The sequence below is a fragment of the Vigna angularis genome, chromosome 4, assembly GCF_016808095.1.
Source record: "Vigna angularis cultivar LongXiaoDou No.4 chromosome 4, ASM1680809v1, whole genome shotgun sequence".
NCBI classification, from domain to species: Eukaryota; Viridiplantae; Streptophyta; class Magnoliopsida; order Fabales; family Fabaceae; genus Vigna; species Vigna angularis.
In genome coordinates, this window is record NC_068973.1 from 31834531 (window position 1) to 31849180 (window position 14650).

Sequence of the window (14650 nt, forward strand, 5' to 3'; positions counted from 1 at the left end):
TCACATATTATAGTGATTTATTTTAAATTTCATCACTAACGATTTTCCATTCTAAAAATTATACTTTACACTTTTACTTTCTGAGATTGATTACCTTAAAATGGGTTTTATTGGATTTTTTTTTTTAAAAAAGTGACTTAGAGATTGAAGTCTATTAAAAAAACAATACAAACACAAAATATAGTTTTCATAAGTTAGAGTCACTCTCAGCACCAACATTATGCCAACCCTAAATTTATAATTTTATAAAACAAACTAATAAGTGTTGGATATGCTTACGCTTTTCTTTTTAAATTTGTTGGCTTAAATTGAAATTCGCTATCTCGTCTTCCCTTTTTAATTTGATTCCTATCTTCTGACGACCCGTCCTCCACGTCATCCTAAAATGTGGCATACCCAAGCTTCTTCCTTAAAATGACATCAAGTAAACTGGTCCAACTTGATTATGTCATATTATAATATAATTAATACTAATAATGTATTACATTTTTTTTGTTAAAATGTATTTCTGTGATTGGAATTTGAATGTAGAAGCACAATCATACTCTTTATACCCATTAAAGATAATATTTTTTTTCTCATGGATAGAAAATGCTTACCAGGAGGGATATTTTCAGCAAATCAATGTTATTTTACAGTCTATATTAATTAGAATTTTTATTTTCCAATATTTACTGTGCTTTTTAATTGATCTCAACCACAACTCTTTTTTTCAATCCACATTAAGTAAAAAGTTACTTTTAGTTATTCACGATTTAACAATTTATTGAAAATGATCCAGTAAAAGTTATTGCTCCATAGATACTAACCATGATGTGACCCATACTTTGAAAGTAACTTATGACAATATTAATCAAATAACACACTTTTCTATGTAGGGATTAGAAGACGGTGAGATAGATTCTACTAGTCCATATTGATATAAATTTTTGTCTCCATTTCATTTTTATTAAATTATAAATATATTCGTATTTGTATTCGTATTTTTTTAATGTTTTAATATTAATTAAATGTTTAAAATAAAAAATACATTATTAAACTAAAAATATATTTTTTTTACTCTAACAAAAATTATAATACGAATTCACACAAATAACAAATATTAAACTAATAATAATTAAAATTTAGTATGAATCTTTATTTTTTGAACTTCAATATAATGATAAACAAGATTACTAATTATGATAGTAAATGAAATTTGTTTATACAATTGTCATAATAAAATTATATTTGTGATAATAAGTTAAAAAATAATTATATAAAAATTATCAAAAATTATTTTACATGATAAACATAAACAATAAATAAAAGTATTAAAAAAATTAAAAATATTGAAAAAAATAAAAATAAACAAATAAAGAAGATAATGTTTTGTATTACATAATAAATGAAGAATTTATACTATTGAAGACTTAAATTGAAAGTTAAATATTTTTATATGAAAAAAATAAATAATAAATAAAAATATTAAAAAGAGTATGAATATTTAAATATGTGACATAAAAAATATTTAATTTATATAGACAATTTGAATAAAACTGCAAGCTAAACAATTTGAAAAGATAAAAAAAAGTATGTGAAAAATTAATGTTATAAAACAAAAGATAAAAATTATAATATATATATATATATATATAATTTTTTAATAAATTATAAGTATTTTAATAATTTAAACGAAAATATAGATGATGGCGAATATGAGTATTATGACAAGTATAATAACATAAACTACATATACATTTTTCATCTTCATATCCAATTAAAATTATCATGTATTACCTATTCTCATACACAATCAATGCAAGATATAGACTAAAATACTTATTAAATTAACATTTTTATTTATTCATGTATTTTAATATTATTTTTTGTATTTAATGTTTTATTCAATCTAATTAAAATTCAATAAATCTAAATTACTTTATCTAAACGAAATTTAAAAAAAAAAACTCAAAGTAAAAGTAATATAATTTAATTTTCTTTTGAAATTATAAATTTTAAGATGTTTGAGATTATTTTTAACTTAATGAAAATGACGTAACAGTGATAGTATTAATAGATTAATACTAAAATGCATTTTATCTTCTTTTTTCAGTTATTTTGTCAGAAATTACTGGACTCAATTTGAGTAAACAAAAAATGTACCAATCCAACTAATTTCCTCTTTGAAATTCTTTATTAGACTCATATTACACCTAAGACTAGTTTGCTTTAAAAATTTAAAGATTGATTAGTTTTTCTACTGAGAAGACGGGTTAGTAAGCTAATGAAAATTTCATGCATATGATCATTAAATTTCTTAAATTCTAAAAAGTTATCGTGATATTTTACACTTAACAATAAATTGATATGACCTCGTACTTTCTTCTATTGATCCATTGTATTTTCAAACGATTTATACTGGACATAAACTCATTTGAAGAGAGAAATAACCTAATGTAGTTTTTTATTTGCATAATTATATATTTTTAACGTAAAGTATAATTTTATACTTTTTTAATCATAAAAATCTTCCTCTTTATTTATTTAATGAAATATGTATTGTAACATCCCAAATTCTCACATTAATGTAACATCCCAACTTTTCACATTAATGTAACATCCCAAATTTTCACACTTGATAATTAACATTACATTTACGGTAATATTCCGTAATCTCACCCTTTAAAATTTTCTAGTTGATATAAGTCTATACATGTAAAAAGATTCTAATTATAGTTCTTCTACTCCTCCCTTTCCTTGGTACTATGTGAGGCGACATTCCTTCATCTGCTCCCGTATAACGAATTATACGATCATCGCACATACCCAAACACAAAACACAAACAAGTAGGGTGAGCTAACATGCAACAAATCATTTATAAGACATGCATAATTACTTCGATACAAACATCATATAATAATTATGTCAAACACCCTCATACCATCGTACCACAATTCCTATTAGACACTCGTCCCACAATACCCAATAAATACCATAATACTCAATAGACATTCATTCTATAATACCCAATAAACACTCATCCCACAATACCCAATAAACACTTATTCCACAATACCCAATAAACACTCATCCCACAATACCCAAATAAACACTCATTCCACAATACCCAATAGGCACTTATCCCCACGATATTCAATAGGCACTTATCCCAACGATATGTTGATGAGCGATACAACGGAAGGTTTTTCACTTGTGATGTCATTCTTAGTCCCCTCACTATGTCCAAAACCGGCACATAGACCAGGACATTCTGCCCTCCATACCATTCATAAGGTTAGTCCCCTCACTATGTCCTAAACCGGCACATAGACCAGGACATTCTGCCCTCCATACCATTCACAAGGTTAGTCCCCTCACTATGTCCTAAACCGGCACATAGACCAGGACCTCCTGCCCCTCTCACCACATAATTCATCATTCTCTACTTGAGACTGAATGATTATTAGAGTATCAGGATAACCTCCAACTTCATGACCCTCAACATCAACATATACGCACATACCATGACATTACAGAATCTCTCCACGAAACTCATACCATGCTCACATTCCTTAACTCATATTATACCATTACGAAATCTACCCATAATCCTCATACACATACCATGACATTACAGAATCTCTCCGCGATACTCATACCATACTCACATTCCTCGACTCATATTATACCCTTACGACATTTCCCCGTAATACTCATACATGTTTAGATGCATAAATTCAAATCAAATAAACTTTAATCATTTCAGAAATCATACAAACTGAATATATTCCAACAAGATATATTACATGATAATTTAACAGTACATAATCTGTACACAAGATTTAAGTTAAAAACCTGTCGAGTAGACTTCCAGGAAAGAGAGGTGCGTCACAATGGACAACTTAAGTACCAAGTCTTTCCTTAGCCAAAGTGTTCCTCAACTAGTTTTTAACAAATTTCTTATTAATAGATTCAAAACAACAGCATATAATATTTACACCGAATATCAATATAGATAAACATACAGTAAGCATTAACAATATTCATACATAATTTCAAGACATGAATAGTAATAAAACAGTACTAAATCATAATATAAAAGCTTAGAAAAGTTAGCTCACCTACCTCTATTCCAGACTTAATCTCCTGCTCCGAATTTGTTTCCCCCGAAACCCTTCAGAACCTCTTCTCTTCTTGCAACTAAAAATTTCTCCCTAACTCTTTCTTCTCTATTTCTCAAGCTCTCACTTGATTCCTCTTTTCTTGGTGCAAAATACCCTTCCCTCCCATGGCTATTTATAGTAAAAAAAAATTTACTATTCATTAATATTTTAATATTATTTATTATTTTAATATTATTTAAAAATAATATTTCAATCATTTTCTCACCAAATCTGATCCTAATTTCTACCTACTACTTTCTTTCATGCTAAGAAATCTTAATGCTGAAAATTTATTTTTACTATTTACTTTTTACTATTTACTATTTACTTTTTACTATTCAATTTAAAAAAATTTACTAAATAAGTTACCAAAAATTTGAACCTCTCCTTCTAAAATTACTATAATTTTATATCCAAAATTTACAATTTTCTATCCATTAAAATTATTATTACTAATAAAATACTAAAATTTACTACTATATATTTTTCATGGGTCTTACATTCTCCCCAACAACAAAAATTTTCGTCCTCGAAAATTCGACATAAAAAATAAAGTTATGATTATTTCACCTTATCTTCTAGTTTCCTTGTAAACTCATTTACTCTACTTATTTTGTGCATAAAATTTCTAGCATCTCAAATTGAAATGTACTCACGAAAAAATTAAAATCATAAACCTTCATAACACTCTTACTTGTCACTTCTAGCCTCGTCAAAACCACCATTAAACATACCCCACTAGTCTCAAAATAATCCATTAATGTTTTAAAAGAACTCATTACTCAAACTATTAATCACAAAATTCCAGAAAACTTTTCATTCCTACTATAACCAGAAAGTGATTCTCCTTATAGATCCCTATTTAAGACTTTCATGACCTTGTAAAACTCTAAGAATCATTCTTTTTTCGTAACAACCTTCCATTATATTTTCTCAACACAATTTCTACTCCTAGAAATCGTACACCTCTAAAAGCCACTTATGTTTACCAAAATTATACTAGATTGTTCCACCTTACCCTCTACTTCTATTCTCCGTAAAATTTATAATTACTCTGATGATTACACGGAGTCCAAAACACTATTACTAAACAATTCATCCTTTATGTTTTTTTTTCTTTTCTATACCCATTTAACAAGAACTTGTCCAAAAGTAATACCTATATTGAGTATGCTTTATAACATCCATAGAAACCCTTCCACACTTAAGATCATGCATCATTTCCTTCACTCGTCCTTGATGAACTTATCTGATTCTCGGTAATATTGCCTTTACCCTTAACTACAACAGTCAACTCACAATTCTTGAAAACCATAAACTTCTAAAAACATATTGGAACATGACCAAACCATCCTTTCGATCATACCCTAAACTACAATATCTATCCTTCACTTGCATTGGTCAGATATCCCTAAAATACTAATCCTCATCCTTTATTTAACCCACACTAAATGTTGAACCACTATTTTTTTTTTCACCTGATAAACACTTCTGAAATACTTGACAAAACTAGAATAATCAAGCTTCTTTCAAGATTATACTCCAAATTACCTCAACCTTCATCTAATTGTTTTCCTAGCAAACATTACTAGCCTAAGTTAAAACATTCTCCAAGAATTAACTTATAAACTCTAAATCTTAGGAATATAAACCTTGTCCTCAAAATACCTTCCCACATCCTAACCTAACATGAATCCACAAACTTAACGTTGTCTCTAACCCAGTACCTAACAACTGCGTATCTTTGATAAGACTCAGCAGATCACTCAATCAACAATGTTATAAATTCTAAAACCACTTATTTTAATCTTAATAAGGCCGAATTTAAAACTAACTAGCTTCCATATCAGCACTGCACCTACTCATTTAAATAAACCACTTATGCCACATAAGTTAAATCCATCCTATGACATTAAAATATAGTTTAATGGTTAAACTAATTAATCCTCTAATACTTGAAATAACTCCTACAGATATAAAGAATTTATGGGTAATCAAAACATGTCATAGCACAAAACCATTGTGCCAAGTATCCCTTCCCACCACTCTATTCAAGAGCTTTTTCAGGCAAGTACACTCTCCAAACCATTTAACCACCATGTTACTTCCTACCACTCTTCTAGAGATTATCAGGGCAATTGCCACCACTTAAAGAGCTTATTAAGGCAATCAACCACAACGCAACCTTAATTATAACATGCTTCCCGATATCAAAACCATATCCCCAGGATATTTAGTGTTAACCAAATCTCAAATTTTTATCTTATGCGAACTAAAAGTAAATATAAATAAGTTCACTCACACACATCATTGGTCAGAGATCAAGGTGCGACATATAAATCTTTACCTATCCTTTACATCACCATTGAGGTTTGAGTACTACCATATAACTATACCTGATGAAAATTGCTCCAATCACAACCTACAACTTCTTAATTATTCCAAATTCCCAATCGCATTAGTATTGCAACTCTCTTTTTTTATCTATTTCCAAACTCTTCTTCTTCCTTATCTTGCCATGTTCATAATATTAATTCAACTTACACTACCTCTACTAACTTTAATATTCCAAAATCAATAAGATTTTCAACCATAAATCATGACTCTTTAATCCTCCCATAAAAATACCAAAACTTTGCATAAGCTGAAAGCCAAAATTTTCGTACCTGGATTTTCTCTACCACTCATCATACCAAAATCACATACTCTCAAATTTTATCTCTAATACATTTACTGGAAAAATCTAACCATCTCTTTTTGATCATCCATTTAGCTTAGAATTCATTCAATACTTCATTCTTCTCTAAAGACCTCGTGTTCTCTTAACTTACAAATTTCTCCTCCTATTAAACTTTCTCTCAATCCTCTTTATGCCTTATACCACTTCTCTTCTACTCTTCTTCGTCTAATATTTGATTTATCCTTAATCTACTTTAGTATTCCTATCCCTTTTTATTTTAAACTTTATCTTCAAATCTTCCACCATTCTCTTTCTTCAGATTCCAACCATCACTGATACATCGATCCATGTTACCAATCTCACACAATGCCACTCTGTTTCTCACCAACACTTCCCTCTCTTCTGACTTCTAACATTACTGATATACTAAACCAAACTGATTTCTCAAACCTTGCTACATTCATGCTTATCCAAAGCTTCTCTTAATCTAGCCTTTGAACTTAACTCCTTTTTGTGAAACGTAAGATATCTAATCTCCTGATTTTGTCCTGCAAACATCTTAAAACATAACTTCTAAACACCAACAACTTCACTTATCCTTTGAAACTCAAATTCTAGTATTATATCTCCCTATGAAGGCTTTAACTAATTCTAATATCTTTCATAAACCTTGAGAATTAAGAAAGGAAAATCATCTCTCGTAAAAGTCATGAGTAGTTAGACACAATACTCTACTATCTAGACTTGGAGGAAAATGGTAAGTATACCATTTAGACTCAATTCTTCATAGAGAAGACACGACAGACCCACGACACAAAGGTCATCCTAAGGACGAACTGCTCTGATACCATTAATGTAACATCCCAAATTCTCACATTAATGTAACATCCCAACTTTTCACATTAATGTAACATCCCAAATTTTCACACTTGATAATTAACATTACATTTACGGTAACATTCCGTAATCTCACCCTTTAAAATTTTCTAGTTGATATAAGTCTATACATGTAAAAAGATTCTAATTATAGTTCTTCTACTCCTCCCTTTCCTTGGTACTATGTGAGGCGACATTCCTTCATCTGCTCCCGTATAACGAATTATACGATCATCGCACATACCCAAACACAAAACACAAACAAGTAGGGTGAGCTAACATGCAACAAATCATTTATAAGACATGCATAATTACTTCGATACAAACATCATATAATAATTATGTCAAACACCCTCATACCATCGTACCACAATTCCTATTAGACACTCGTCCCACAATACCCAATAAATACCATAATACTCAATAGACATTCATTCTATAATACCCAATAAACACTCATCCCACAATACCCAATAAACACTTATTCCACAATACCCAATAAACACTCATCCCACAATACCCAATAAACACTCATCCCACAATACCCAAATAAACACTCATTCCACAATACCCAATAGGCACTTATCCCCACGATATTCAATAGGCACTTATCCCAACGATATGTTGATGAGCGATACAACGGAAGGTTTTTCACTTGTGATGTCATTCTTAGTCCCCTCACTATGTCCAAAACCGGCACATAGACCAGGACATTCTGCCCTCCATACCATTCATAAGGTTAGTCCCCTCACTATGTCCTAAACCGGCACATAGACCAGGACATTCTGCCCTCCATACCATTCACAAGGTTAGTCCCCTCACTATGTCCTAAACCGGCACATAGACCAGGACCTCCTGCCCCTCTCACCACATAATTCATCATTCTCTACTTGAGACTGAATGATTATTAGAGTATCAGGATAACCTCCAACTTCATGACCCTCAACATCAACATATACGCACATACCATGACATTACAGAATCTCTCCACGAAACTCATACCATGCTCACATTCCTTAACTCATATTATACCATTACGAAATCTACCCATAATCCTCATACACATACCATGACATTACAGAATCTCTCCGCGATACTCATACCATACTCACATTCCTCGACTCATATTATACCCTTACGACATTTCCCCGTAATACTCATACATGTTTAGATGCATAAATTCAAATCAAATAAACTTTAATCATTTCAGAAATCATACAAACTGAATATATTCCAACAAGATATATTACATGATAATTTAACAGTACATAATCTGTACACAAGATTTAAGTTAAAAACCTGTCGAGTAGACTTCCAGGAAAGAGAGGTGCGTCACAATGGACAACTTAAGTACCAAGTCTTTCCTTAGCCAAAGTGTTCCTCAACTAGTTTTTAACAAATTTCTTATTAATAGATTCAAAACAACAGCATATAATATTTACACCGAATATCAATATAGATAAACATACAGTAAGCATTAACAATATTCATACATAATTTCAAGACATGAATAGTAATAAAACAGTACTAAATCATAATATAAAAGCTTAGAAAAGTTAGCTCACCTACCTTTATTCCAGACTTAATCTCCTGCTCCGAATTTGTTTCCCCCGAAACCCTTCAGAACCTCTACTCTTCTTGCAACTAAAAATTTCTCCCTAACTCTTTCTTCTCTATTTCTCAAGCTCTCACTTGATTCCTCTTTTCTTGGTGCAAAATACCCTTCCCTCCCATGGCTATTTATAGTAAAAAAAAATTTACTATTCATTAATATTTTAATATTATTTATTATTTTAATATTATTTAAAAATAATATTTCAATCATTTTCTCACCAAATCTGATCCTAATTTCTACCTACTACTTTCTTCCATGCTAAGAAATCTTAATGCTGAAAATTTATTTTTACTATTTACTATTTACTTTTTACTATTCAATTTAAAAAAATTTACTAAATAAGTTACCAAAAATTTGAACCTCTCCTTCTAAAATTACTATAATTTTATATCCAAAATTTACAATTTTCTATCCATTAAAATTATTATTACTAATAAAATACTAAAATTTACTACTATATATTTTTCATGGGTCTTACATGTATAATGTATTTTTGTGACTTTTTTAATTTCTTTTCATTTAAAAAAAACAATTTATATTTATATTTTTACTTTTTTAAAATTATGTTGTGACGTGTCAAAATATATTTAATTTTTTAAAACAAAATTTAAATAAAATTTAACGTAAAATAAAAATTTAAATAAACTTAGTATGGTTAAAAATATTTACTAAAAATATCATTTTTAATAAATATATCATTATAACATTTATACAAAAATTAAATTGTCTTAATTTCAAAAGAAATTAAATGACTTAATTTAAAAAAAAATGAAACCGAATTGAATCAAAGTAACTTTCTTACATAAAATTGTCAGTTTAACTTCTGGATTTGAAATTATTGTTTATAAAATCAAGTATTGGCCATAATTTACAAAAGCATTATCTAGTCATAGTAAGAGGGGAAAAAATTAAAGATTTACTCGGTGTCAATTATCACATTGTTCAAGGAATCCTAGATATTGTCTGAGTAAAGGATCGTCAATAAGGATGTTCTAGTGTGTTGTAGATTCTTATCTAAGACTTGTATTATCTGAAAATACCACGTGAATCGCTATAAACATGTACAGTGTATGACTAACCTCACTAACGAAAGTTTCGTAAGGGAACTGGAGGAAGATACCATGAAACAAAAGATTTTCTTTCTAAAGAAATTCAATTCGAACTATGATATGTCTTCCTTTCATATTTTTCATGAAAAGTAAATATGAGATAATAAATCTAGTCTTTCACTAAGCTTTTGAATAGTTGTGCCGAAATTATGTTTCACCTCTTTCACAAGAAAAGAAGATAAAAAAATTTCAATTATGGTCTTTACAAATCAGATCATCCATATAATATACAAAAAGAAAATTCAGATATTTGATATTTTTGTTTTGAATAAGATCTCAATTCTAGTGATGGTTTTATTACATATCTTATAACTAAAATCACTATTTTTTCTTATCTAATTCCTCTAACATCTCGCGAATCCTAATTAAATTTAATTATGATATACTTTTTAGTTATTGAGAGAAAAACAAACATCTAATTAAGATTCAGACAATGACTTGAAATGTGAGAAACAAATTTAAATTTTAAAAAAATTATGAACTAAGATATAATACATATTTAACGTTGTTAATATAATTGTTACATATTTTAAAATATAAAAACTCAATATTTTAAAATATAAAAACTCAATTAAAATTAATCAAAATATAAAAACGTAATTAAAATTTTCAAACAAATACAAGAATAAAAGAATAATTTAATTATTTTCTTAATACTAAAAATCCTTATATGTCGTATTTAAAACATTTACAGTATTAGTTATTTTAATTATTTTAGACTTTTTTCCAAATGCCAATTTTAATCACTTTAAAAAGTTTTAATACTCAAAGTTTCTTTTCTATCTCAAATCTAAGTTATTTATACTTTTAAATCATCACTTTTTTTATTTTTCCAAAAATTAATTAATTTTTTATTTTAAAGAAAAAGATATACAGCTTAGCAAGAAAAGAGAAGATTGTTTATAAGTTGTGATCCTAGTGGGTAGTCATCTCTAATAAACGGCTGAGTTTTTCCATCTAAAGATGTGAACTCTCTTCAATCTCTAGAATTCAAAATACTTAGGTCTTCTAAAAGTTATTAAGAAAAATATATATAAAATTTCTCTTTTAATTCATAAAATCAATTTTTAAAATCAAAATATTAAGAAATTAAGTTTTAAATTATGTTCAGAATATAGACTATACCATATACGAATGATTAACTAATTCAATTGACATTGTTTTATAACATCTTTAATATGGAAAAGAAAATTTAAGAAAGTAATCTATGTATTTAGATAATTAAAAAAGTTTTAAAATAAAATTATTTGTTTAGATGACTTAAAAAAATTGAAATTAAGAAATTTTAATAAGATTTTTAAATAATTAAAATAATAAAATTTTAAATTTACTTAAAAAAAGAAGAAATTGAGATTTAATTCATTTTCATACAATTATTATTCTATTTGAGTTAATCTAGACTAAAGATTAAGTCGAATAAATCTGGAATAAAGGTTAAGTTGAATCAACTTGAAGCAAAAATCAAGTCGAGTCGGTCTAGGATGAAGGTTGAGTTGAGTTGACAAGGGTTAATGGTTGAGTTGACAAGGATTGAGGGTTGAGTTGAGTCGACCCAGGTTGAAGGTTGAGCTAAATCGATTAGGTCGAAGGTTGAGCTTAATCGATTAGGTCGAAGATCGAACCAAGTCGATCTAGGTTGAAGGTCGAACCGAGTTAGTCTGAGTAGAAGTTGTGCCGAGTCATCCCAAATTGAAGTCAAGTTAGTTAGTGTCGAATGTCAAGTTGAGTCAACTCAAGCTGAAGTCAAGCTAAGTCGTCTCGGTCGAAAGTCAAAACGAGTCAACTTAGGTTGAAAGGCGAGCCAAGTTGGCTTAGGTCGATCCGAGTTAACCCGTTATCGAAAGTCAAGCCAAGTTGAGTCAACCCGAGCTGAATTCAAGCCAAGTCGACTTAAGTCAAAGGTTAAGTAAAGTCGACTCGGGTTAAAGCTCAAACTAAGTCAGTCCAAACCAAAGGTCAGATCGATTCAATCCAAACCAAAGATTGAACCAAGTCGAAGGTTGAGTCGAGTCAATGTGTGCTGAAAGTCAAATCGAGTCAATTTGAACTAAAAGTCAAGTCAACTAAGTTAAGCCAGCTCAAACGGACAAGTTAAATCAATCTAGTTGAATAAATTGAGATGAGTAATTCCAAATTGAAGATCAAATTAACTCAACTCATGCTCAAAAATAAAATTGAGTTTGCAAATAGAAATTAAATTACTTTATTAAAACAAGAAAATGGAAATCTAATATATTTAAATTACTTCATCCAAATAAATTATTTAAAAAATAAAAAAAATAATTACAAATAATTTAAATACTATCTGTTTTATTTATTTTAGAATTTTTGAAATTCCTCGTCCAAACACAAAGTAAAAGTTTGATATATATATATATATATATATATATATATATATATATATATATATATATATATATTATCTAGAAAGAATTGAGTTTGGAAGAATTATGGTAAAGTGAAATATGCAGAAGCATGCGTGGTTGGAGTGGTCCAAACTAAGCTTAAGATGAAAGGTGAAAAGGAAGAAAAAGAGTGATATGAGATAGAGATGATAAGCAGAAGAGTGGAAGTGGCAATGCCACAACTTAAATTTGACAGTTTGGTATGTATGGAGGAGATTGGGAGGGAGAGCACATTATTCTGCCATGGTATGGTCCCTCACTATACCCAATTTGGTTCTTCTGGTTTTTCAATGCTCCTGAAAAGACTTATGAGCACCACCACCGCCCTATGTTACTGTGAACCACTTTTTAGCCCACGCACTAACTCTTATTCCCATTGCATCACCAACTCTTTCAACCTTATTACCTCACACTATTTCTCTTCTTACACTAATCTTCCTCTTCCCTCTTTTCATTTTTATCATGGAATTCATCCCTATCCAAATCGATTCGCCGCTAATAAATATCTAAGTGCATGTAACAGAAAAACCCAAATATCCCATGCACATCTAAACACTTATAAGAGTCTCACTAATGATGAGGTCTTTGATTTATAAGAATATGAATATGATTAAATATGATTTTAGTTTTTAAATTTTTTTTATTTTAATTTTTTATACAGTTTTTTTTTAATTTTAAAAATAAATAAATATAATTATTTTAATTTATTTGTATTTATTATATTTTAAGTTTAAAAATCAAATATATAAAAATTTAAAAAGTATTAAGAAATTTTAATTTTACATTTAATTTAGAGACTACAAACGTATGAATATATCATTATTCAAAATATTCTGGCAGCTTTGCAATATACGTGGAAATAGTCCCTGTTTTAGAGGGTGATCGTGTTATAATAGGATTGACTCCTGATATGATATTTTGGAGTTTACGGGGCTCTCTAAGAATGCCTATGTGATGAAATTCAAAGATGCTATGCTTTTTGAATGATTGTAGCTTTAGTGGAAGTCAATTTTCAATTTAAGTTATCGAGTTGGTAGGGTCGTGTATTCCCTTTTTAAGTTAGGTTGTGCTCATCATGTTGAAACTGTTAGTCAAACTCGTTTTTTTCTTTTTAATTTTTCTTTTATTAATGATGTTTCCCATTCAATAGTTCAAACCTAATATCTTAGTATATAGATATTGTACATGCAATTCTACTAAAAACACATATTTCATGTATGAAGTCATACCAGAATCTAACCATTAAAAATATATACATATACGCTATGTTTTAGATGAGGTTTTCATTATGAAAAGCAAATAAGTTGAAGTTTTTCCACAAACTAAATTCAATCAATTATCTATTTAACTTTTATATAATTTTTTTCATTCCAAAATCTAAAACATATGCAAGTTAATTTTAATTAATGATATTCAAGCTTTTTTCTTGTCTTACAATTTTTTACGGAAAAATTAATATAAGAAAAATCAAGTTAAACTGTCTTTTGATTATTATAACCTTTGTTGGTATCAAGGTATTGCTTGTAAGAACAGCGTTGTTGTTATTCCTGTTTTTTTTTTATGAATATAAGAGAATTAGGGTGGAAAATAATTTTATTGGATCAGTTGAAAAATGAAAATGAATACAAAATAAGATTATTTTATCTTCTGTTAATAATTTATATATTATTCATTATTTTTAATATTATTATTCTTATGATAGAAAAAACACCAGGTTATGTATAATCAATTATAAGAAGAAGAAAAAATACACTTCAAAACCATCCGTAATTATATTAAACCAATGTAAATAAACACAGTGTTCAATGACCTAAGATTC